This window comes from Lissotriton vulgaris, chromosome 6 (assembly GCF_964263255.1).
Source record: "Lissotriton vulgaris chromosome 6, aLisVul1.2, whole genome shotgun sequence".
Taxonomy (NCBI): Eukaryota; Metazoa; Chordata; class Amphibia; order Caudata; family Salamandridae; genus Lissotriton; species Lissotriton vulgaris.
The window spans coordinates 248692658-248718992 of NC_141694.1; positions in this window are offsets into that span (position 1 = coordinate 248692658).

A 26335-nucleotide genomic window follows, 5' to 3' on the forward strand; every position below is an offset into this window, starting at 1 on the left:
TGGGCCACGGAAGGTATATCTCCTGAGCCTCGCGACGACCAAACTGAGCCACAAAGGCCAACAATTACACAAAATGCTACTTTAGACACACGCCCAAATCAAACACCTACAACAACAAACCCAAAAAAAGCTACCCACATTCACCTTCCACCTGATTCTCATCGGCACACCATAGTCATGATTGGTGTACCAGGGGAGGCGGTATTGCCATTATCGTCAAACACCCGTTCGAGTGTGTCTTAAAGCCAGTAAAAATTGAGGACAGCGAAGCAGGCGAATTCAGCATTAAAATGACTCAACATGAGAACATCTCGGGCATCCTAATATATAGACCCCCTGGGTCCCTGGGCAACTTCCGCAGTAGCTTACTAGAGGGGGTTGCTCAGACCGCTATCAAACACAAAAAAGTTTTGGTGCTGGGCGACTTAAACCTACACCTAGAGGATCAAGGACAGAAGGAGGCAGAAGATGTTCGTCTGGTTCTACAAGAACTACAGCTTAACCTGCTAAGTGTCGCAGCCACACATCAAAGAGGTCACTGTTTGGACCCCATTTTTGCGAGCTGGGATATGATAAAAGTACTCACCCCTTGTCAGCTCCCGTGGACTGACCACTTCCTGGTCCCATTTCAATGCTTCTACCATACTGCTAAGACCATTGATAATGGGAAAGGAAACACTATGAAACGCAAATGGAGACAATACTCCAAAGAGAACTTTATAAACGCCATCCAGAAAGCACAATCCCTTCGGTCCACGGATAGTGATCAGGCGAACAAGGATTTTAATCTACTTGTAACCGCCACCTTAGATGAGCTAGCTCCCATGTGCAAGGGCAAAACTAAAGAGGGCAGACAACGCACCGCCCCATGGTTCACTACAGAACTACAGCAAACAAAATCGAACTGCAAAAAGCTTGAAAGGACCTGGAGAAGGAACCCGAGTGTACAAGCAAAAAACAGTTATAGCTCAGCTCACCGGAGCTATCAGTACGCGGTGCGTAGAGCAAAAGCCAAATACTTTCAGACGCGTATTGAGGATGCTGAGTGCTCCTCGCGAGAACTGTTTAGGATTTATAAAGAAATATCTCTAGTCTCTAGCTCTAATACCCCTACTAAGACCTCCATGGAGGGATGCAATAAAATCGCTGACTTTTTTTCTAATAAAGTCAAGAAGATCTACGCCTCCTTCTCTCAACAACCAGAAAAGGGTATAGACTGTATAGCAGACAGCTCACTGACAGCCCCTGATTCCTCACTACGAAATTTCGAGGTCCCCGCAGCTGACAAATTAATAAAGATCTGTCGAAGTGTGAAGTCTGGGTCCCCTAATGATCCGGCCCCGGCCTGGGTATTCTCAGAGGGCCTAACAGCCCTGGAACCTCACATTAGACACGTCCTACAAACCTCCTTTTCCACTCAACGGGTCCCGATGGAGTGGAAGAAGGCCATAGTACTGCCAATAAGGAAAAAACCAACTGTACTGGAAAACCTCAGACCCATTTCCTTATTGCCGTACGTGGCGAAGGTGGCTGAGAAGGTGGTTAACGCTCAGCTCACAGAGCACCTGGAAAAATGGAATGTACTCCATCCCTCACAATCAGGATTCAGGGCGGGCTACTCCACGGAGACGGCCCTCCTAAGAGCTACTGAGACCTTAAGAGCAGGGGCAGATGCAGGTCATACTATGTCCTTGATTATGCTCGACCTAAGTGCGGCTTTTGACACCGTAGCACATTCCATCTTGCTACGGTGTCTGCAAGAAGCCGGGGTCGCGGGTCCTGCGCTGTACTGGCTGCAATCGTTTCTGACGGAAAGATGTTTCCAGGTACAGCAAGGGACTTGCCGCTCAGTGGAGATGTCACTAGACCAGGGAGTGCCTCAGGGCTCAGCTCTGAGCCCCACTCTTTTTAACCTATACATGGCCTCACTAGCGAAAATTGTACATTCCTATGGGGTGGAATTGGTGTCGTACGCTGACGACACCCAGCTGCTTATCTCCCTATCGCAGAACACCTCCAACACCCCTCACAACTTTAAATCCTGTATGCAGGCCCTAGCAGAATGGATGGATGCCCACTGTTTAAAATTAAACGGCTCTAAAACAGAGGTGCTCGTGGTAGGGGGAAAAAGTGAAAACTGGTCGGCTGAGTGGTGGCCTTCATGTCTGGGCCCTACCCCAATACCATGTCAGGAGGCTAAGAATTTAGGGATCTGGATGAATCCTGCTCTCTCATATGATGGCCACATCAGGCGTCTTGTGGGCAAATGTTTCGGAGTACTAAAGACTCTAAATAAAACTTTAGACCTCCTCCCTCTATCGGCCAGAAGGACACTAACGCAGGCACTGGTGACCTCGCGATTAGACTATGGAAACATCTTATTCCTTGGGGCTACCGAGGGCAGCATAGGTCGCCTACAAGTCATACAAAACTCCGCCGCCAGACTGGTGCTAAGAAGACCCAGGAGAGCCAACTCGAAAATGGCGCTGGATGCGCTTCGTTGGCTACCTGTGAAGAAGCGTGTGCGGTATAAGTGCCTCCTCTTCTGTCACCGTATCATCTGGGACAGATCACCGACTTACCTAAAGGATCTAGTCAGCAGATACGAACCAACTAGGACCCTCCGTTTGGAGGGCGCCGGACTGCTGACAGTCCCTAGGATTAAGAAGGCCAGAATGGGTGGACGCTCCTTTGCACTCCAAGCAGCTCAACAGTGGAACAAACTTCCCTCTGCACTGAGACTGGAGAGCAGTGAAACGCGGTTTAGGGCTCTGCTTAAAACTCATTTATACTCTTCATAAATACGGGTAGTTTGTCTGCTGATCCATGGACAGCGTCAGCGCGGGGACACGCCGCGATGGCGTTACTGAGCGCTTTACAAACTCTATATTATTATTATTATTATTACTTGAGACAGGTAAAACAGAAAGCTATGGGGACCTGAAAAATAAAGTAAGCCATTGGCTAACTGTTCATAGACCGATTCCCCCTTACATCAGTGGCAAAATAACAAATGTTAGGAGAGTGGAATGGGTGGGAAATAGATTTAAGTCCACAGAGGGCGACTGTGTTGTAGTCAATTTTAAGGATGGCCGTGCGGCAAAGCATATAACTGACTGGAAGGATAGCTCTATCAGCAGCCTGATCCGTACCATGGATTTGAGTTATTTCTACCCTCCGAATAATCATTCCCTAACATCAGTGCACTCATATCACACTGCTGAGTACGAAAGAGTCCCAGACAACTATAATCAATATCACAGTGGGAAAACACCCAGAAATCAAGGACACTACACTGCTGGTGAACAAAGGCAGCCTAGGAGGAACATATCCTGGGAACCTAGAGAGGTTAGTTATCAAGGTACCTATCCAGAGAATTGGGAGGTTGCTCATGGGGCGTATTATCATCAAGATCACTCCCAATCTATATACCCAAAAACCTACTAGAATGTACCTATTACTAATAGGTTTGACGCCTTTTATTACCAGTGCGATCTGGAGGGGGTTGACTGACTTCAGGCTGGCCCACTTACAATAACATCAGATGATTTTACAGTACCTAGCCACGCACAAGGAGAGGCACACAAACAAATCATAGTAGCCCCCCCTCTGATGACAAAGCTAGATAACTCCAGTAAGACAGTGTCAATCATAGACCATCTAACTAATAGCAGCAAATCACCTGTCTTGCTTGAGGCCCGTAATCCCCCCTTGGCCCTCACGGAATTAGATTTGTTCAGCACTGTAAACGTGGGGGCTATACACGCAGAACTAACCAACTTGATGCCAGCTCCAACTATCAGAGAACCTGTCTTAGAAACCGTATCTGGTGATTGTAGCATGAGCCTAGCCTCTTGGAACATAGCCGGCTTGGCCGATAAATTACGTGACCCTGTCTGGTTGACATCTGTTAAAAAATATACAATTATATGTCTTCAAGAGACATGGATGGAGGATAAAAATGCCCACATTGAGGGGTTTCAAAGCTTGGTTATACCCGCAGCTGCATCAACTAGGGGAAGAGCAAAGGGGGGCTTGGCTATCTTCATTAATCTAGGTTTATGCTGCAAAATAAGTAACTGTCACAATGCCAATCGGAACATTCAGATGCTTGAACTGAAGAGAGGCAAAAATGTTTTGATCCTGATTAACTTTTACAATGCTAATAATGGCAATGGTAAATGCAACATTGTGTCCTTAACAGAGATGTTGAGAAAAAGTGCACGCACTCTGTCACGGAAGATGCTGATTGTAGGTGATTTTAATGTACATCCATGTGGCAATCCAGGCTCCACCCCAATGGGATCTTTGGGATGTAACAGTGTAGAAGGCTTCCATTTTGCCCATTCTAGGGGAGGTGTGAATTTGAACGACTTGGTGAACGAAAATAATCTAATTGTAGCCATGTCCATGGTCCCTGAGACAAAGGTCTATGATGTTTCAACTTTTAAAGGATTAGGTCAGGGGTCCTTTATAGACCACATATTAGTATCTTCAGATCTTGCAATTTGGGTCTGAAATTTCACTATTCATATGAGTGTCTACAGTGATCATAACCCCCTAACTATCAAACTAGGTGGGACTTTATTCGAACAGCGAATGTCCCGCGAAGAACAGGGAACGATGAGCTGCATAAATGGTAGACGCTGTATAAAGTGGATAATGGTAAACGAAGCAATCTTGTACACTAAAATAAATAAGACATGTGAAGGGGAATTGTTAACTTGTACATCTTCTTACTCACCCCCTGAGAATATTTTGTCCGGGTTCGAGGCGATAGTATCAACAATTGGCTCCATGCTAACAGCACCGATTAAAGGACAAAGCAGAAATAACTCTAAATGGTTTGATCATAACTGCTCTAAGGCAAGTAGAGATCTAAAAAATGTGTTAAAAATCAAACCCAGAGATCATGACCAAATTAAAAATCTACGTTTGACCTACAAGAAAGCATTAGCCGTTAGAAAAAAAGAAATCAAGGCTAATACTATGGAGTCCCTCCTTGATCCTTCGGTGCTGGGGAACAGTAGTAAGTTCTGGCAAATTATTAACAAACCTCTGTTTGATAACCCCAATGATACAGCCCTTGGCACTAACATCCCAGAGGAGGAGTGGGTGATCCACTTTAGTACAATTTTTAAGAGTAATGAGCAACGGGCATAAAATGTATTTTTATCTTCATCTGTGAATCCTCTGTGCTTTTCAGTTAACGAGGTTGAAAGGGGTATTCAGGGACTAACTAGTAACAAGGCCCCGGGTCCGGATGGTTTACCACCGGACCTTTTTAAGTCCAGTATTTCCTTTTGGGCACCGGTCCTCACTGCGGTAGTGAACGCAGCTGTGATCTCGGGATGCCCAAATGCGTGGGGGCTATCGACTATAGTCCCTGTTTTTAAAAAGGGCGACTGTAGCAGCCCATTATGTTACAGACCGATATCTTTAATCAATTCTGTAGCTAAAGTGGTAGGTGCAATAATTCTAAACAGGCTATCCACATGGGCAAAAGAAAATAATATTTTATCACCTATACAATACGGATTCAGACCCGGTCATTCGACAATCACACAATGTCTGAACCTGTATCTGATCCTAAGCAAATATACCCTGGCCAAACAAGGAACTGTCTATATGGCATTTATGGACCTATCGTCTGCTTTTGACTGCGTGGACAGAGGCAAACTATGGGCTACCTTGATAAAAATGGGCGTAGAGAGGAATCTAGTTAAATTTTTGGCTGATCTGCACTCGGATACAAGAGCCAACGTTCGTTACACTCAAGATCTAAAAGTAACGGGTGAATTTAGAATAAATCGGGGTGTGCGACAGGGATGCATCTTGGCTCCATTCCTCTTCAATTTGTACATCAACGAATTGGAGGAATATCTGCTAAAAACTGAAGCCGATTACCCCTTTGTAGAGCGCAAGGGGGTTCCTGTGCTGCTTTATGCAGATGATGCTGTCCTCATTTCTAGAACAGCAAATGGCCTCCAGAAACTACTAAATTCCTTCTTTAAGTTCATGGAGTCCCGTGGCCTAACCATTAATATTTCTAAGTCCTACGTCATGAAAACAGGACAGGGTTCACGGAAAACTAATTCTTTTAGTATAAATGGGGAAAAAATCCCTACCACCAACACCTTTTCATACCTTGGAGTCCTATTAGATCATAAATTATCCTGGGGCCCCGCTGTCATCAAAAAGAAGGGTGAGGCAACACGTGTCAACGCGGCCATTCTTGGCTTTGCGAAAAAAATTGGAAATTGCCCGACGGCCGCTCTGCTTAAATTATATCAGGCAAAAAGTGTTGCTGTCGCCTGCTATGGTAGTGAGCTCTGGGGCTATTGTAAGATAAGGGACCTAGAGGTTACAGAAAATAATGTTCTGAAGAAGATACTGAGGCTACCAAGGGGAACTGGGAATTTTCCGGTGCATGAGGAGTTGGGTGTCCCCTATTTAAGTGACAGAATAGCAATGAACCCGGTATTGTGCTGGTTGAATTGCTGGCTTAATAAAGATATACCCCTCACCCAAGCCATACTAAAAGAAGCCCTAACATTGGATGGTAGGTTAAAGGTTCCGTGGCTGAAGTATATAAAGGACTGTTTGTCGGCAATTGGCCGGTCCGATTTATTTTTAGCTCCAAATTCAATCACGAAACCCGATGTTATTTTTGTAAAAAATGCCATGTTAACACTTAGATGTACTGACAGGGAAGAGGCTGAGCTACAGAAGGACAGTGTTAGGAAACACCTACTTCTTAAGACTTGTCCACAAATGGAACCTTACTTATCATGGCCCATGACTGGCTATGAACGCTTTCTGTTAACAAGGTTCCGCTTTGACCTATTCCATCTCTTATTGGCGGTACCAAGTGGGGCTCATCGGGGCGAGGTGTTGCCAGCTTGCGGCTGCGACGGGAAGTCTCCGCAAGACCTGGCACACTTTTTATTCATTTGCCCTTACTACACACTACCCCGGAAATTATATCTTAAACCGTGCCTCAAAAAACGGAACTTTGCACAGATCAAACCTGCACTTTATTATCTCCAACTACTGAAATGTGATTGCACTCTATTTGTTTGTAACTTTTTGAAATCAGCTATCACTTTCAGGAAAAGTATGGATGGATAATTATGCTGCTAATGCCTTGTGCACTTTTATCTTTTATAAATTAAACTATTTATGTATTTATTGTATTTTTAAAAAAATGATCATGTTTTTAATTGTCTGTTAATGAATTGTACTTTTATGATTGTAATGCTTACAATCGAATAAAGTTATTTGAACTTGAACCAACAAGCTGATGACATAGAATGATTGAATTTATGTAAAAGTAGAGGAGTAATAACCACTCTATTGTAAAGTATAGAGATTGCGTAATATTTGAAGCTTTGGAGGTCTTTAACAATTTGTGCCAGCACTTATCCAATTGAGGAATGAATAATGTCTGGGATAGGTCCTGTTGACATTCACGTTCAATAGTTGACTTGCTTCGTATGCACTCTGAAGTAGATTAAAGTTTATAAATAAAGGAAGCACTAGGAATAGATTCAGTAGAAATTTGATATAAGGGAGTATCACGCGTTAAAGATGTAGGAGTAGGGTTAGAAATACATTTCTGTACACATTCCTTTAATATGGGAACTAAAGTATTATATTGGTGAAGACATGAATCAGCTAAATGAAATGTCTCTTGCAATTGATGGAAAGATAACCATGCTATTACCAAACATTTAGTTGACATAAAAAAGGCCCTTCTCTTTCCATTGTTTGTAATAAAAGGATTTGTGTTGAAACTTAATGTACCTATTAAACCATAATAAGGAGGCTAAAAAAGACTGATATTTGTCAACATTTTTAAAGAAAAGAGTACGTAAAAGGTATTGAGAATGTTTCAAAATAGGGTATTTAGAAATAAAGGAGCAGTTAGACATGTATGTAATATCTCGTACTGAAAAATCGTTTTGCAAGGAACATTTAACATTGACCCATGAGGGTTTAAATAAATCTTTATAATCTGTATCTAAAGTATAAAACTGACAAATCCGAAAAGCATTATGATATAGTTGAAAGTCAGGAAATCTTACCCCCTTCATTCTTGTAAGATTCAATTTGGAGATAGCAATACGTGCATGTTTAATATTCCAGAGAAATTTAATACATAACAAATTAATCTGAGTAAAGTAATATTTTGGTATTTTGAATGGCAACATAGATAATAAAAACAGTACCTGGGTAACAATCATCATTTTAATTGTATCAAGCCTGCCCCACCAAGATAAAAATAGAGGTGACCAAAGATTTAACAAATTGGTAACTTTAAGTTTTAATGCAGTGAAATTATAGAGTAATGTGTCACGAATATTAGAAGAAAACCATGTACCTGGATACTTTATTTTTAGGGACACCATGTGAAATTGGTTGAATCAAACATATGTCTATAGCATGAGGGATTTAAGGTTTAAAACCTCATTGTTAGAGAAATTTAGTTTATAGCCTGAAACCTTTGAGAATGCAGCGATCTCTTGTAAAAAGGGGGGTAAGGAGGATATAGGATTAGACATATAGATAAGAACATCGTCAGCATAAACAGACAATTTAATGTGATGGGATTTTATTTTGAAACCAGTAATGAGAGGATTGCTTCTGATGCGTTCCAACAAAAATTCTAAGTATAACAAAAAAAGTAACGGGGAAAGGGGACAACCTTGACGAGTACCTCTTTGGAGAGAAAAGTATGAAGAAAAAAGACCATTAATGAAAACTCAAGCTTTTGGATTTGTATATAATAATTTGACATATGACATGAACTTTGGACCATATCCAAACCATTGTAGTGTGTGTATCATGAAATCCTAATTAATTTGATCGAAGAATTTTTTTGCATCCAAAGATAGTAATGGAGAGGGATATTTTTTGCTAAGAGCCAAAATATTGGAGAACATTCTAGCATTATCAGAGGCCAAACGACTTTTAACAAAACCAGCTTGATTAGGGTTTATTAATGAAGGGTGTAACTTTCTCCAGACGAGATGCTAACATTTTTGTAAAGATTTTACAGTCATAATTCATTAATGAGATAGGACGAAAATGTTTGCAATAGGATGGGTCTTTATCTGGTTTGGGGATTACAATATTAAGAGCTTCTAAAAAAGAGCCACAGGCTTTAGAATTGGAAATTAAAGAATTGAAAAGTTAATTTTGGGGCAAATATTGAGGAGAAGACTAAAAGTAATTCAACTGAAGAACCAACAGGGCCAGGGGCTTTTGCTTTTTACAGGGATATGAGAGCATCAGATAATTCTTGAAGGGAGATATCTTCCACAAGTTGTTTAAAAAGATCTGAGGAGGTTTTAGGTTTGGGAATATCTCTGAAAAAGGAGGTAAAATCTTCTTCAGATGGTGTAGTAGTTTCTGTGTATAATAGATTATAATATGATTGAAATGTACTAATAATATCCGAGTCAGTTGAGAGGAGTGTGTTATTCTGTTCTGAATGAATAGGCCCAATAGTTTTGCATTCTGATTTGATTTTTAAATAATTTGCTAGCATCTTTCCTGCTTTGTTTTGACCTCCGTGATATTTCGATTTAATCTTAAGGAGGATGTTACATGCATCTGTAGTAATGAATTTATTTAGGTTGGACTTAGCTTTAATTAATTCTTGTAATGAAGATGAGGATTTGGATGAGTAGTAATTATGCTCTTACGTTTTGTTAGCATTCTGTAGCTTTTTTGGGGGGGGGAGAATAGGCAATTGTAAAGGCTCTTAAGGATGCTTTAAATGCATCCCAATTATTGTTTAATGAATTATCTAGTGAATTATTAAATACAAAAAACTCTTTGATGTGGTAGTAGAAAGGTCAATAGGAGTAGAAACAGGAGCATGGTCAGAAATAAAAATAGAACCAATTTCAGATATTTGGAGACAAGGTAACAATGATTTGGAAATTAAAATATAATCAATACAAGATCTAGTATGATGTACAGGAGAATAAAATGTAAACTCTGTGGAAATAAGTTCACCACCACTCTGTTCAAAAAGGCAACAGATAAAAACACTATCTTACACTATAAGAGTGCCCATCCACAGTGTTTAAAACAGAACCTCCCTTACGGCCAACTATTGAGAATCAGGCGCAATTGCTCTGAACTCGAAGAGTTCGATGCACACGCAGACATCTTCTGCCAAGAATTAAACAAAAGGGGCTATCCCCAGAAACTCCTGAAACATTCCAAAAAAAGAGCACGCTTCACTCCCAGAGAAGATTTGTTGAAAACAAAGAACAATAAGGAATTGGAGAAACTGGTCTGTGTGACTACCTATGGGGCTCACACTAACAAATTTCGCCAAATCATCTTGCGTAATTGGCACTTGCTGGAGGGAATGGAATTCCCTTTACAAAAGCCAATTTTTGCAATGAGGAAAAATCCGAGCGTCGGCCAACAGATCATTAGAGCTGACAGCTACATACAAAAAGCAAAGAGTGACCTCATATCCAAATGGAACCTCAAACCCATTACAGGCCACCATAAATGTGGGACTTGTGTGGCCTGCAATAATGTTGTAGAAGGAGATGAATTTTGCCATAATGGCACCAAATGGAGACACAGTTTGCACACAAACTGTAAGAGTAAAAATGTCATCTACGGGATTCTGTGTGCGTGCAATAAATTGTGCATAGGCAAAACATGCCAACAGGTAAATGTCAGGATAACACAGCACCGCTCGAGACTAAAGAAAAAAGTGCAGAATGCCCCAATGGTGGAGCATTTTCTAGCTGCAAGCCACAGAGAAACAGATTTTAAATGGACGGTCCTGGCTGGAATAGATCCACAACATAGGTCGCCTAATGTAGAGCAGGCACTTTTGCGCAAAGAGGCGTATCTGATACTCCGCTTTGATACCATCAATACGGGCCTCAATTCAATTAGCGAAATTTCCAGACTCTGAAATTTACTTATATTCAAATTGACTACAGGTCCCACAATGCACCACTGGTGGTTTTCAAAATAGCCCATCGGTGATTGGTCATATAACAGTGAGCCTCTCAGAGAGACTGTTGGAACTGTATCCCATTCACTCCACTTGACGGAATGAGGAAGTGGAACACGCTGAGACACCAGCAGGTACGTGCTGTCATTTGACTGCAAAACGGGGGAATCAGACCACGCTGCCCTGAAATGAATAAGCCGGCATAGCATCATAGCGCGCTCTCTCCTGAGACTTATTGAGCCTACCTGATGCAAGCGCCCGGCTCCCCACAAGCCGCGCATCCCATGGATTAGCTAGCGAGTGCGCTTCTAAACATTCGGCGCTCGTTGTCCCCCCTTTCTCTGCAGATACAATCACAGGAAAACTAAAGGGGAACCGGCCCACTCCAGGACCCTCCCTGAACAAAGATGATTTGGAAACTACGGCTACATGCCCACTTCCAATAATATTGCAGCGTCCACCGGATTCCCTCCCGGTCAAATATCCAGGTAGGAAACAACTGGCTATTTTTTCTTGACGTAGAGCTGGATAACATTACCTAACACAGCTGCCCATGACACAACACTTTGTGTCTTTTAGAGAGCACACAGACTCGACAAATCCCGTTTTAGCACTCTGGATGAACTGAACTTACCTCAAGTCCCGTGAGGTACGTTTGATTTTTTTTAAAAATTGTACATATGAGAAGGTATGAGTGGGCTCAGGCGAGCAACTTATAATGAGTGTCCACAATTGTTTGTGTTTTCACTAATAGGTTTAAGGAACAGGGGAAAGAATTCACTTGGCCCTGAAGAGAGTTTGTGAAGAAACCCTGCAAACTCGAAACGCGTAGGCGAACAGGATTACGTCCTAAGTTTGGAAATATGAACAAAACATTTAGGAATCTATAGCCTATAAAACATTTTCCGAGAGGTTATTTGTTTACATGCAGATTCATTGAAAGGCTGCTTTTTGGGCAATAATTGCTTTTTGATGGAAATATGTTTGCTTAATTGCGTTGGTTGATGTTATTGAAGAAATATCTTGACATCTTTCCCTCCCCCTTTTTTGATACGTTTTCACTTTATTGTTAATTAATTTTTTCTCACCAGCCATATTGTTTATGTCTGTAAATTCATGTTTTGTATTGTTAAAGATTAGCCATCACGACTTTGTTGGCTATTACGTAAATGACAGTGAGATTTCTCTGTACATGCAAAGTTTCTCTCAACAAAATTGATGAATAAAACGGCGTGAATAATCGCCTTGATAAACATATTAAGTTTTGTTTATCTTTTCACCCAAAACCGAACAGTGCAAAACATTTTGAAGTGCGGGTTCCTTTCTTTTTTACAAAGTATTTGGGCCCTTACCCCACTTCTGTCCGCATGGGCCGAACTCCTTTTTGTTAGACAAGAAAAGTTACAGCATATGAAGGCTGTGTGAAAGAACACGCTTCAGAACTTTTCAGTTAAACAAAATCAATAAAGTCACTTGCAGTAAGCAAAGCATACAGTAGAATGCATTCTTTGTGGAGCCATAACATATTTAAATTCCGGTGCGGCAAAGCTTTTTAATTGGGGCAGACGCAAGTGCAGCGACCTAACAAGGCGGCCGCTCGCGTGCTGACATCAAAAATAAATTACAGCGTATGGAGGTTGTGTGAGAGAACTCGCGTCTGAGCTTTCCAGTTAAATAAAGACTTTAAAGTCACTTTCAGTAAATCAAGCATTCAGCAGGATGCAGTCTTTGTGGAGCCATAACATGTTGAAATTCAGACACGGCAAAGCTTGGCAATTGAGGCAGACGTGAGCACAGCGACCTAACAAGGCAGCCGCTCGCGTGCTGACAGAAAAAATGACCGCGTATGGAGGCTGTGTGAAAGAACACGCTTCTGAGTTTTCCAGTTAAATAAAGACATTAAAGTCAGTTTTAGTAAATCAAGCATTCGGCAGAATGCAGTCTTTGTGGAGCCATAACATATTGAAATTCAGGCACGGCAGATCTTGGCAATTGGGGCATACGCGAGTGCAGCGACCTAAAATCGCGGCCGCTCGCGTCTGTACGATGAAGAAATTACTGGGGGTCCAAAATGATTAAAAGCAGGTAACATTCCTTCTAGAAAGCGGTCTCCAGACTCATCGCATCTTCAGCAATGGAAGCCCGTCACTCCACATCCGAATAACCGTGATAAGAGGCTCGAAATAAATTCTCGAGTCCCGTGATGTGGCGGAGCTCACAGAGAGTCCTCCATTACACCTTGGCGCGCAAGCCAAGCCCCCCCAAAGGAGATCTTTTAAAGAGTCATTTTCTCTCTGGATTTCCCTTCTCTTTTTGAAATTCAGGAGCAGCAACATTTCCGTGATGCCACCACGCTGTAAGTGGAAACTCCTTCAATATTATACACAAGCCATAGTTGTTGCTTATTTATCTCATGCATCTAACAACCATTGACAAAGCCAATAGTCCTGACTTGTTGTAGGTATGATGTGTGCAATGACAGAAACAGCAAAATACAAATCGGGCGGCACAGTATGAAAAGCACAGATTTTTTGTTTACGTGTTTTTAAGCCACACCCTTAATTATATTGGCCATGCTCTTTGAGAGACCTATCCCCCCCCAGTTTTTTTACCCCACCTAAAGCCCTGCACAGAACCATTAAGTGAATCGGAAAGGTACTTAATTGTGTCCATTCATTGCTCAGAGAGGTCACTGCGAGATCAATGCACCTTCTGCGCCATTCTTGATCCATTCTGCAGCGTTTGTTTATGGCCTAAAACCATGAAAATACGAGTCTGCCTAAAAACACGAAAACAGTGATAGGTTTGACTTACCATTTGCCAAGTTAAGCTTGCCTGAAAGTGCTACAAGCCACCTTCCTCTTTGCAAACATTATAATGCCTGGCTGTACTTCAAGGACAAAGTGGCTGCAATACAAGGTCAAAGGGCCGGACCAAGCAGCTGCCCAGAGTGTTAGGAAAGTGACTAAGAACGGTTGTACCGAAGGAGCTTTTCTCCAAAAGGGAAATGACGCAGGCTCGGGCCATTGTGAGTTTCAAGTGTAAATGATGTCTGTTTGCCTTTCTGCACCTTGGCAGGCACAGAACTTCGATTTCTCTATCAGGAGAGCAGTGAACTTTGTCTCAGGTGGTGACACGAGGAAAGTCCACAAAGATAATTCAATATTTAGGGTTAAGAGTGTTTGCAGAGCCTGTAGCTGAGTAGAAGAGTGTTAGGAAAGTGACTAAGAACGGTTGTACCGAAGGAGCTTTTCTCCAAAAGGGAAATGACGTAGGCTCGGGCCATTGTGAGTTTCAAGTGTAAATGATGTCTGTTTGCCTTCCTGCACCTTGGCAGGCACAGAACTTCGATTTCTCTATCAGGAGAGCAGTGAATTTTGTCTCAGGTGGTGACACGAGGAAAGTCCACAAAGATAATTCAATATTTAGGGTTAAGAGTGTTTGCAGAGCCTGTAGCTGAGTAGAAGGACAGGGTTATTAATGGCTGAATGCATAAAAAGGGATGAAATAATGAATGAGTGAATGTATGCCCTCCGGGGTGTACATGATTTCCAGCCCCAAATTGGATTTTCATAAGCCATACATCTAGGAAACATTTTCCCTAGGCAAAAAAAACATAAACCATCGACTAAGTACATAAATAAGACAGCTCATTTTTTGTATGAACAATAGCTGGAAGCACCAAGTACTAATGAATGCTGGATATGTGAAATGTGCAAGACCTCTACCAAGTCGATGAATAAACAAATAATTCATTGATGCTAAAAAATATAAATTGTGCAAGAAGCTGAACAATTTTAAAAAGGTGAGAAAATGTTAAAGAGCAGTCATTCTTTGAGAAATAGGTCAAATGTAAGTATATTTCTGAAAAACAATATTTATTTTTTTCATATCCAGAAAGTAACAGGATTTTGAATGTATATACCACCTACAAGGAAACATGTCTCTCAGATCATGTCGAAATCTACGCGTATTACCCAAAGGAGCTCAAATCTTTGGTTTTATTTCAATTTATATATATAATATAATTACAGCCAGCCCGCTTCATTTTTCTTCCACCCACTTCAGCACACAGCATGGGGCAGCCCACTTCAGCCCTTGTCTAACTTCAATGCGAGTGACGGCATTCTCCTCTTTCAGAAGTAGCACACCCACAAAGTAATCCCCGTCAGTGCCAGGGACTACAATGGTAATGTGTTCTTTTTTATTACAAAAAATGGTTTGATTTTAGTAATTTGAAGGTATGGCAGTTCACAAAACAATAAACGTTTCCAAAAAGCATGTTAAAACAAAATAAGCATTGACAAAGCCAAAAGGCTGTCAGCCAACGGCAGACTTCCTGGCTTTGCCAGTGCTTGATTTATTTGCATTTGCTGTAACTTCAGATGCCGCTCCCTGGAGCGAAGAAATTGAGAAATAGTTGTAAAGCAGATAATGGTTCTATTGTATTCATGGTTTGGACTTGTCCGACTTAGTTATGAAGATTACAGTATAGTCTGTTCAAACATATTTGTAATACTGTTTCATCCTCACCTTCCTCTACAAATTGTTTCATCAGCTGCTAAGTAAAAACTGTACTAGCAGATGTGGTATTTCTGACTGTGGCAACACTGTTTCCTGTACCAGAAAAGTTGAAATACAATTTCTGGTATTATGAGATGCAGAAGTTACTAATTTGCAAGACTGTATATGCGACACTTCTTGATGGCGTAGGTAGTCTTGGGATGAAGTTTCTGCACTTTCTGATCGTGTAGGAAGTCCTTCAAAGCATGGGAATAATTTATCATAATCCACAACCACTAGAAAAACTGTAGAACAGCGAACATTTTCAAATTTGTTTGGCATGCCAGTCTGGCAGCTTGAAGGATGACATTTCTGTTCCAATAGTTCAACAATTTAGCAATAATATGCATTTGAAATGTTCCTAGGAGAAAAAAAAGCAGAAATAGAACCCTGTTGCTTACACAGAGATAAAGTGTAATAGACCTTTTTGGGTTTCAACCAGTTCCTGCTCCAGTTATCAACAATATTTCTGTTAGGACTCTTTACCCTTTCTGGTACTCTCAGCATTATGATATTATTACTGCAGGATTTACCTTCTACATCGTATACTGACAATAATAATTTCTTCTCATCTTATGTTGGCGTCAAAACTTTAGTTTGAAGGGAATGAGGTCCCTTACTACTTTGGCCACATCTTATTTAAAGTACTCTGTCACTTTCCCTAGGCCTGCCCGTGCAAGATTAACATCCAGGCTCATGGCTTCCATTTTGCCTTCCAATGACAATCTGGACTGCCAAGTATTCTCTAGCACATCTCATATGGAGAAATCCTTTTCAGATACACCAACTATATCTTCCTCATCTTTCCTATTTTGCTATGAGGTACTAAGTATCAGTCCATTTTGCTTCCGATCCAGTGTTTGGAGCTTTCACCATGCATGAATATCCACCTCTGCAATCACATGCATTACTTTCCCATGTATGACTAGACACATTCCGCAGCTGTAAGAGCACGCATGGCCTCACCGGTAGCCTAAAAATTAGTTCTCTTGAGTGCAGTAGTCCATGTTGGATTCAAAATATTCCCAGCATTTTGAAGTATCCCTCTAATTCTTTGTGGGCAAAGTAAGTTATAAAAAGAAATCTCGCCTCTGAATAGGCCAGCTTTTGAGGATTCACCATTGTGAGTGACGTGATGTTCTAGAAGATAGTTCATAATAAATCAGAACAATATTAAGAGCATAGCTATCTGGGCCCGTATATTTCTATCATAAGTGAACCTGTTTCTCATCTCTCTTCCATGGCAATAGTACATAAGGTTATTCATCAGACAGCCCCCTTTTTCTAGCCTCTGAATTTTAAGATTCTGCGGCCTTGGTGTTCAGTAACCACAGCTTTCAGATGCGTTTGGGGAACACCTTAGAAAACGCTCCCCCCTGCACGATTTTTTGATGGATTGAACACTGACTTTACTTATCGACCATTGTAATGACCGGATTCTCGGACCAAAAACTATCCACTCACCTAGATGCAACCAACCCGGCCAAAACGTAACACCATCCCTTCCCGGATCCTATTTACAACAGTACCTGAGTACTTACCCGGGAATGGGGAATTCGCAATATACAAGCTTATACCATCAAAAACACTGCTAGATCTAAGGGATTACTAAGAATAGTCACTAATAACTACGGAATTCCATGTCTCATCCTATGATCTCACCTTATAGCCCCGCGACAATCTGGCCCGGGCTATTCTACCCTCCTTCACATATTGGAGAGCAGCTCACTCTATCACACCAACCACAATTGGTGTTCTCATTAACGCCCTATCTTGAGCGATTTCACTCCACACCATCCACAATTGGTGTTCTCACTAATGCCCTATCTTGAGCAATCTCATTACATACCAATTACAATTGGTGTTCTCATTAACGCCCTATCTTGAGCGATCTCACTGTCCTATTAATACCTTCTGCTCTCTCTCTCTTTCTATTGGGAAGTTCCTAAGTACCTAATATTCCCTGGAAGTTATTTCCTATCAAAACTACCCTGTCTTCCATTTCTCAGTAACCCATAAGAAGGGAATTGCCCATCCTTCTATATGACAGCACCTGGCTAAATAGAAAGGTTAATTCTATCTTAGTAAACAACTCTCAAGTACAATTACTACGTATTGGGGCCTCTTTACACACTAATAGGATGACAAGGAGGAATAGCAATGTAGATGAAAGGGAAAATAATTAATCATGAGAATGCACACATACACACCTAAAAGATACACAGATCTGACTAATGCATTGCAGTTATTCTATGATCAGAAGCAGTACTCTTCACTGTCTTCAGTTACCTGTAAGAAGGGGATCACCAGCCTTCTGTACGTCAGCACCTTGTTATGAAAAGCCCACTTACTCCCTCCCAAAGGAAAATATACAAATGATACTAATGCACATCGGGGTCTCTTTATTAGAATGACAAGAAGGAAGCTTGAAGAGAGGTTACTCACAGTTTATTTTGATATTTCCACGTATTGTATTCAAAGATGATAGTCTGAATCTTTTCCTTATGAGTGAATCTGAATTGAAGTTAAAACATCCAAACCTTCACTGTTTAAAAAACATGTCACGGTCACAGCTTTTGATAAATGCTAAGATCTTTGATCCCATTAGCGTAAAAATAAAACAGAGCTTTTGATACACGCTGAGATCCTTGATCCCATCAGCGTAGGAGTTGAATGTTAATCAAATTTTCTTCCAATTCGACAGAAGATAAGCTTACACACACGTTGGTTGAGTGACTAATGACCAGACCTCGTCGCCAATTTGAAGTGAGCCCACACAACCATAAATGGTAGTACAGATGTTATTTATTAGCTATTAGTCACAAGAGCTCCCAGGAACTGACAAACAGGCAGTCCAAGGACAGTATTCAAAGCTAAACATTCTGTATCCATAGGAATGGAGATGACCAAGTAATGTTCTGATAAAGCATAGACATAGAAGAAGGAGACTAGATTATTACAAAGCTTTATTACGAAAATAACAATTCACACATGGCTGAAAGAAAAGTGAGAGAGAGAGAGAGAGAGAGAGAAACTTGTTTATTTAGACCTTGGTCTTTTAAACAGTACAGAACACACGCAATTAGACTCAAAAAGTATGAACAGACAAAATTCTACTACATCCTAAATAGGTAAAATTCAATACTTGTTAAAATTAAATTAAAAGAGGGAGACGCCCTCAGAAACACTACATACAATACGCCCTATTTTACAGAAATCTCAAAAATCGCTAAAAGGATAAGAAGAATATTTTCATTTTATAAAACTTTAAAACAATTTAAAATCAGTGCCCCTCTTTCAAAATCACCTTTCCATATTCTTTTAAACTCCTCAAAAATTTACCCAATCCGATTGCAATTTCTAACGTGGGCATATCGGTAAGTAAACATATCGCCTGGGCACGTGAAGTTATCTTATGTGATAAAAATATCGGACGTAAAAACAGTTTCCTTATATCCTGTACAAATAAGCAATCAAGTAAAATATGTGCCATATCATGTCTTAGTCCGCGTCCACAGTTACAATTACCTTCTGGGCCGATCAGTGCAGATTTTAATTTTCCATCTATCTTCCATGGGTTAATCCCAACCCGAGTTCTAAGAATTTCATATCTCAGCACTCGATTGGGCAGAATGTCCAAATACGGGAACCAGCCATCATTAACCCATGACTTTTTTAACCACTGGACCGATTTTTTCTCTGTCATATATTCTTGGTCCTGCGCCCTAGAGAGTGACTGGCCTTGTTCCCTAAGGGTTTTCTTAGTAAACTCGGCTATCAAGGTTTCCTGGGAGAATTTCACATTAAGGCACCCAGTTACTTTCTGGAGGGTTTTATTCACATCCTTTGCCCAGGCAAGATTACTTATTTGGATCTCATCCCTACACCACTGTGAGACCTTTAGTGTCACTCCTGGGTCTTGGCGCTTCCAGAATCTTACCAGGGCCATTTGAGATTGTACGGTCCATGAAGTTAGCCCTAACTCCATTCTTATTGCTTGAACCATAGTACAATTTGGTAAAGACAATAACATTTTTAAGATTTTTCCCTCTTCCTGGTCCCACTCATGTTTACCGCTCAGGAATAACACCTCTGCGCCATATAATACTTGGGGGGGAATCATTGCACTGAATGCCTTTATCATTGGTTTATGAGTCATGTCGCCATATTCTTTATTAAACTTTTTCAACCCACATGTGGATGAAAAAGCTTTGGCTCTTTGTGCCTCCAAATGGGTGCGCCAATTTAGCGCACTGTCAAACCAGAGGCCTAGATATCTATACTCCTTAACTGCCTCTAATTTGTTATTACCCAAAAACCAATTAAAATTCTTCTTGCTCTTACCAAAACATAAGACCTTGGTTTTTTCCATATTTACAGTCATAATTTTCCTATCACAATAACCTTTAAAAGCATTTAGTTTCCTTTGAAGTCCCATTTCTGTTTGATCTTGGCTCACTAAGTCGTCTGCGTATAATAGGCAAGGCACTTTGTTCCCGCTCATTCTAGGGCTTGCACTTCTTTCTACTTCAAGTGTCGCAGGGAGATCTGCCAGAAAGATTGAAAATAACAGGGGTGCCAGAACGCACCCCTGTCTAAGGCCATTCCCTATCAATATCTTCTGGGTTAGTGACCCATGCGAATCTCTAATAACCTGGGCCCAGTTCCCTCTATGTAGATCTTTCAAGATCATCAACAAGTCATCCGGAATTCCGTAACCTATCAAATCCTCCCAGAGTTTGTTCCGGTCCACAGAGTCAAACGCGGCTCGAAAGTCAACAAAACAACAATGCAACTTCCCATTTTGTTCTATTGACTTCCGGGCCAACGCCCATAGGGCAAAGCAGTGGTCAATTGTAGAATGGCCTTCCTTGAAGCCGCCCTGTTCCACTGGAATAATTACTCTCTCCTCTGCCCAAGTCTTTAACCTACCTAATATAATTTTCGCAAATATTTTTTCTCCTATATCGAGTAGGTTGGTTGATTGATTTATAGTTCCTTGGTGCGTTGACGTCCCCTTTTTTATGGATCGGTCGAAAGAAAAGTGATTAATCATGATGTACAGGCAGGTATTGGGGTCTTTATTAGAAAGAGAACAAGACAAAGAAAATATTGCAATAATACAGTAGGGAATTATTGATGCAAACAGGAACCTAAATATGACCTAGAAAAGAAAAGGGGATGAATAATTATATATGGTGCAAACTATCTAAGAATACCTCACCCTGTTAAGAAGGGTCCAACTGTCTGTTCCTCTCTCTGGTGGAATCAGGACTCTCTCTCCTTCACCATCACCAACGTACTAGCTTCACTTCACTGGTTCAACTTCTGGTGTTTCTCCTGGTGTCTGTATTTCACTGACTCTAACTGCACTCCAAATGTAACTTTATCGTCTGCTAACAATTCCAACTCTTCCATCTGCCTGGTAACTGCTCCACAGATCAGCTGTCCAACTCACAGCTCCAGCTCTCAGCTCCAGCTCTGCAAACCAACTGACTCCATCTGACCAAACTGATCCAACCGACTTCTTCAATTCCAAAAATCATCTGACTCCTTCAATTCCAAAAAACATCTAACTCCTTCAATTCCAAAAACCATCTGACCCCTTCAATTCCAAAAACCATCTGACCCCTTCAATTCCAAAAACCATCTGACCTCTCTGCACTTCTGCTCTCTGATAATATGGGAGGCTCTCTGCTCATGGAAATTTCCAGCCAGCAAGCTACCTCCTATCAAATTCCTGTACCAGGCTCCCTGCTCCAGACGCTCCCACAGTTGCCACCTGCTGTTTCGTCTGGAGACTTGAGCACTAAGCACATTTCTTGATAAAGGTTAGTCTTAACCGGTTTGCAGAGAGCGAAAACAGCTTATGACTAAAACATTACCTTTGGCCTGCAAGCGCCTCAGTCAGCAGAGGCAAAGAAAAGATGGCTACCCTCTAGTTTAGGCCTCTAGGCCAGAAAAGAGGCAATAGAGACATAGAATCATGCCAAAGCCAATAGGCAAGCCCTACAAATAGGCTAAAAATAGGGATCTAAACACTATACTAGGATGGTAGTAGACCAAAGTCACCATCACTCAGAAATAGGACAAAATATCCGGTCGCTACAATAGTTGATAATGATTGTGGGTGCCAGTCCATAATTCCACCCCTATTGTGCAGCCATGTGTCATATTCATCAGCCAGTGCCACCTCATCCTCCAGAGGTTGCGAGGTCAGCGTACCTCTTCTTATCCAGAGAATGTGAAGACAACAGAAAGTGAGGGACGAGGGACTATTAAGAGAATCGAACATGGGGTAGCAATGTGGAGACTAGCTCCTCAACATAGTGCTTCTGTAGTAACGTACTAATAGTGAATAAAGAGGCTGGTCATCTTGATGACTGGTCTGTGTGCAAGTGACAACTCGATATTATATCTTGATGTGATTTTTTGATAAATGGGCGGTATGGTTTCTGCCATTTGCTACATTAAGTAAGTTTAATAGAGCTTCCCTCCGCATTCAAATACTCTGGTACAAAATGCGGTTTTTCAGTTTTTTTGGTCAAGGCTACTAAACAGCCCCAGCTGCCTGGTTGGGAAAAGATATTGTGAACTTACAACATGCTTACAGCCCGCTCATTGCTTACCATTGGTTGGCTGGATTGTCACTCTCCGTGGCTTGCTTCTTATTTGAGGACTTGCCTTCCCTTGATGTTTTTGTCACTCTCCTGGTGCATAGCCACTAGGTCATCCTTTTGACTTGTCAATTAGCATCTTCCACTACTCACTTTTAGGGAACCACTTTTTGTTTGGGCCCTCCATCACTGTGCATTTGTTTTCTAGCTCTCTCCTGTGTGCTTATCCCATTCCACATATCTCCCCACTCATGTTTTTGTTCCGCTCAACCTAGTTTACAGTGACACACCCCTCACATACTGAGTCTCTGGGCACCTACATTATCCTGCCCAAGTAAGACACTCAAAACACTTAACTTGCTAATTTGCTAGGGAATGTAACATCTGCCATGACCTGAGATCACACTTCTGCGTTGGCACACTCAGTAGCACGATATGGAAGGAAATGCCTTAGGGCCAGCTGTACATAGACTCCCGTTTGCGATCTCCTAAAAGCAATTGTTTTTGAGGTAAAGATTTCTACATCTGACACTTAGGGCCCGATGTAGGTAGGGCTTTACCGATCGGTATTGGCCGAAAATACCGATTTTTGGCCCTTACCGATCGGTAAACAGCCATCGAGATGTAGGGAACCAAAAACAGAACGAATCGGATAGAAAACCGATTCGGAATGAGTACCGAATGGGAAAGAATCCGATACGTACATACCGAAAATCGGATATGTAACGAATCGGAAAAACACCGATTCGGTTACAAAGACCGATTCGGTCCTTGTACCGATTCGTTAGTGACACCGAATCGGAAAATCACCGAATCGGTCCAAGAACCGAATCGTTAGTGACACCGAATCGGAAAATCACCGATTCGGTCCAAGAACCGAATCGTTAGTGACACCGAATCGGAAAATCACCGATTCGGTCCAAGAACCGAATCGTTAGTGACACCGAATCGGAAAATCACCGATTCGGTCCATGTACCGAATCGGAAAAAATACCGATTCGGACATGAGCCGAATCGGAAAACATGCCGATTCGTATGAATCTCCGATCGGGAAATTCCCCGATTCCGACAGTTGGGGAGATGTAGGGAGGCACAGAAACACCGAAATCGGCTCAAAATCGGTAGAATTCACTCGGTATTTACCATGGATTGCAATCAGGTGGTGCCCAACTCCAACCCATATAAACAGTCCCAAAATGCTTTGCAACTTGCAGGATGGCAGCTTTCTATGTCATTGCGAGGCGGCTACGGCTACAGCAGGAAGGACAGAGGGAATGGCTAAGAAATGAACAGGTCTACAGACAGAGGATAACCCTGTTCATGCTCACTGAGGCAGAGATCCTACAGAGATACAGGCTGGACTCTGACACCATACTTGAGCTCATCAGGGACCTTAAGCCATACTTGGACCACCACACCCCAAGGGCACACGCCATCCCTGCGCACGTCCAGGTGCTATGCAGCCTACACCTGGTAGCGTCTGGCAGCTATCAAAGTGGAGTAGCAGCAGCAGGAGGGGTGAGCCAGAGCTGCCTGTCAAGGTTCTTCCACATATTCCTTGACGCCATGATAGACAGGATGGACCAATACATCTCATTCCCTGCAACCCACGCAGAACTGCTACAAACCAAAGCTGACTTCTACCAGATGGCACAATTTCCCCAAATCATCGGTTGCATAGATGGCACGCATATTCCGATTTGCCCACCAGCGGACACCGAATACATATACCGCAATCGGAAATCTACACACACCATCAACGTGCAGGTGATCTGCAATGCCAAGTGCACCATCACAGACCTGGTAGCAAAATTTCCAGGAAGTACCCATGACTCCTATATATTCCAACAGAGCGGCATATATGCACGGCTGATGGCTGGCGATTTTGGAGAAGGATACCTCCTAGGTGAGCCACATCATCAGACCCCCATAACACATAGTAGGTAGGTGTAATACATGTATGCATGTGTCTAATGTGACCCCTTTCTCTTCCAGGCGACAGTGCATATGCCCTCCGCTCATTCATACTCACCCCCTACCTCAACCCCTCCACACCCAGCCAAAGGAGGTATAACCGGGCCCACATACGCACCAGGAATGTTGTTGAACGGACCTTTGGCATCTGGAAAAGTAGATTCAGATGCCTGCACAAGAGTGGAGGTGCAAGGCAGTATACCCCCATCACCTGCTGCAAGATCATAGCTGTATGTGCAATGTTACACAACCTTGCGGTCAAGAAGGGCACTGAGGTGGAGTTGTCTGACTACGAGGACTATGACGACGACGAAGCTGTGCCACTGACACAGCCAGCTGGGGTGTGTACGCCAAGTGATGGCAGATACAGACGTGAGGAGATCACTGAGAACTATTTCTGACTGAGTACAGATGCAAAGACAGCTAAATGTTGGTTGGAAAAAAATAATTTTTAATAGTGATGCACCACAGTTACAGCACTGATGTGCATCAAAAAATGGAGATTGTAAACTCAAATAAAGTCCAGGGTTCTGGTTTGCTCATCCCCCCTTGCCAGGCTATTTTTTGGCCCGCTTTCCAGACCCACTGGGGTGTCCCTCGGCCCCCTCCGAATGCCCAGCAGCATCAGCGGATCGCCTGGTGCTCCTCCTTGGCTCTGATGCAGCGCTGGCCGGGCTGCTGCGGCTGCTGCTGTCTCCAGCATCACCCAGGTCCAGGGCAGGATTGGAGGCGGCGTTTGATATTAACATGGCCTCCATGGCCGTGGTGATCCTGGCCATCCCCCTGGTGAGTTCAGCCGTATGCTGACTGAGCACAGACTCTTGATTTGAGCTGCGATGGCACAGCTGTGCGGTCGCCGCTGCAAGGCGGGCCATGGCCCGGTTGAGCACCCGGGCATCCCTCCTGCGCGCAACCTCATGCTCCTCCTGCCTGGCAGATGAGTGGGTGATGGCAGTGGTCAGCCTGCCCAACCCTGCTGCCACCTCCTTGTTGCTGTCCACAACAGCCTGGAAACCCTTCACCAACTCCCCCATCTGCATGTTGTGCTGCAGGAGCTGGCGTTGGCAGGCCATGGTGGATCTGGCCTGTTGGCGCTGGATTTTAACCATCTGGCCCTCCAGGCCCAGGAACACACTGCCCTCCCGTGCTGGTGCAGCAGTGGTGGTGGTGGTGGCACGGCGTCTGGCACTGCTGCCTCCGGCCTGCTGAGTGGGCTGGGGTGCCACTGGTGGTGGTGTGGTGCTGGCCGGTCCCGGAGCCCCTGCTCCCAGGACAGGTTGGACGGGTGGCAAGGCCACGGTTGTGGCAGGAGCTGGTGTCGGCGGAATGGTCTGCCTTGTAGGGGAGTTGTCTGGTGAAAATTGCAAGGGGGGTGTGCTGGACAGTACTGGGGAGTGCACTGCCTGGAAATCAATCACCAGGACTCCCTCCATTTCAAGGCCTGGGGTGTCTCCTTCCTCATCCTCATCCTCCTCCTCCTGGCCAGCCTGGCTGGTGCTCGGCCCTGCGACTGCAGTGTTTGATGTTGATGCTCCCTCTGCTGTCACAGTGGTGCCGCCTGATGGTGCCCCTAGGTACAAAGAAGCATTTGTAAACTGAGTGCCGATGTATTACAGTCAGTACAATTATGGCATTCCACATGTCCTTGCATCTCCTTACACCGTGTCACACTGTTTCCTGTCTTGTGATTCTGCACTGACATATTTGGCTAACTTCTGCTGACTACATGTACCATGATGCTTGTCTCTTGTATGTTGGTGACAGTACAGTGCTGGTGTTTGCCTATGCATTGTGTCTAATGGGGAGGTGTCTGGTAGGGTGTGTCATGATGCGCATGCTTCTTACCTGTAGCTGTGGCTCTCGCAGTGCTGTCCAGGGTCCCGATCCCTACGATGCTCTCCCTCTCGATGGTGCTGGAGACAATTTCCTCCAGCTCGGTGAGGGGTGGCGCCGGGTTCTTGCCTCCTCCGGTGTGTCCAGCCTGCCTTTGAAGGTCAGCCAGCTTCCTCTTCGTGAGGCTGCGGAGGTCGTAAAACCTTTTCTTCAGTTCCTCAATGGACCTGGGGGTGACACCAGCAGCGTTGACCTTCTGGGCGATGTCGGCCCACAATCTCCTCTTGGTGCTGTCTGGCACGTTGAGGGACAGCTTGCCAAAGAGCTGGCGGTGCACCCTCACCACCTCCTC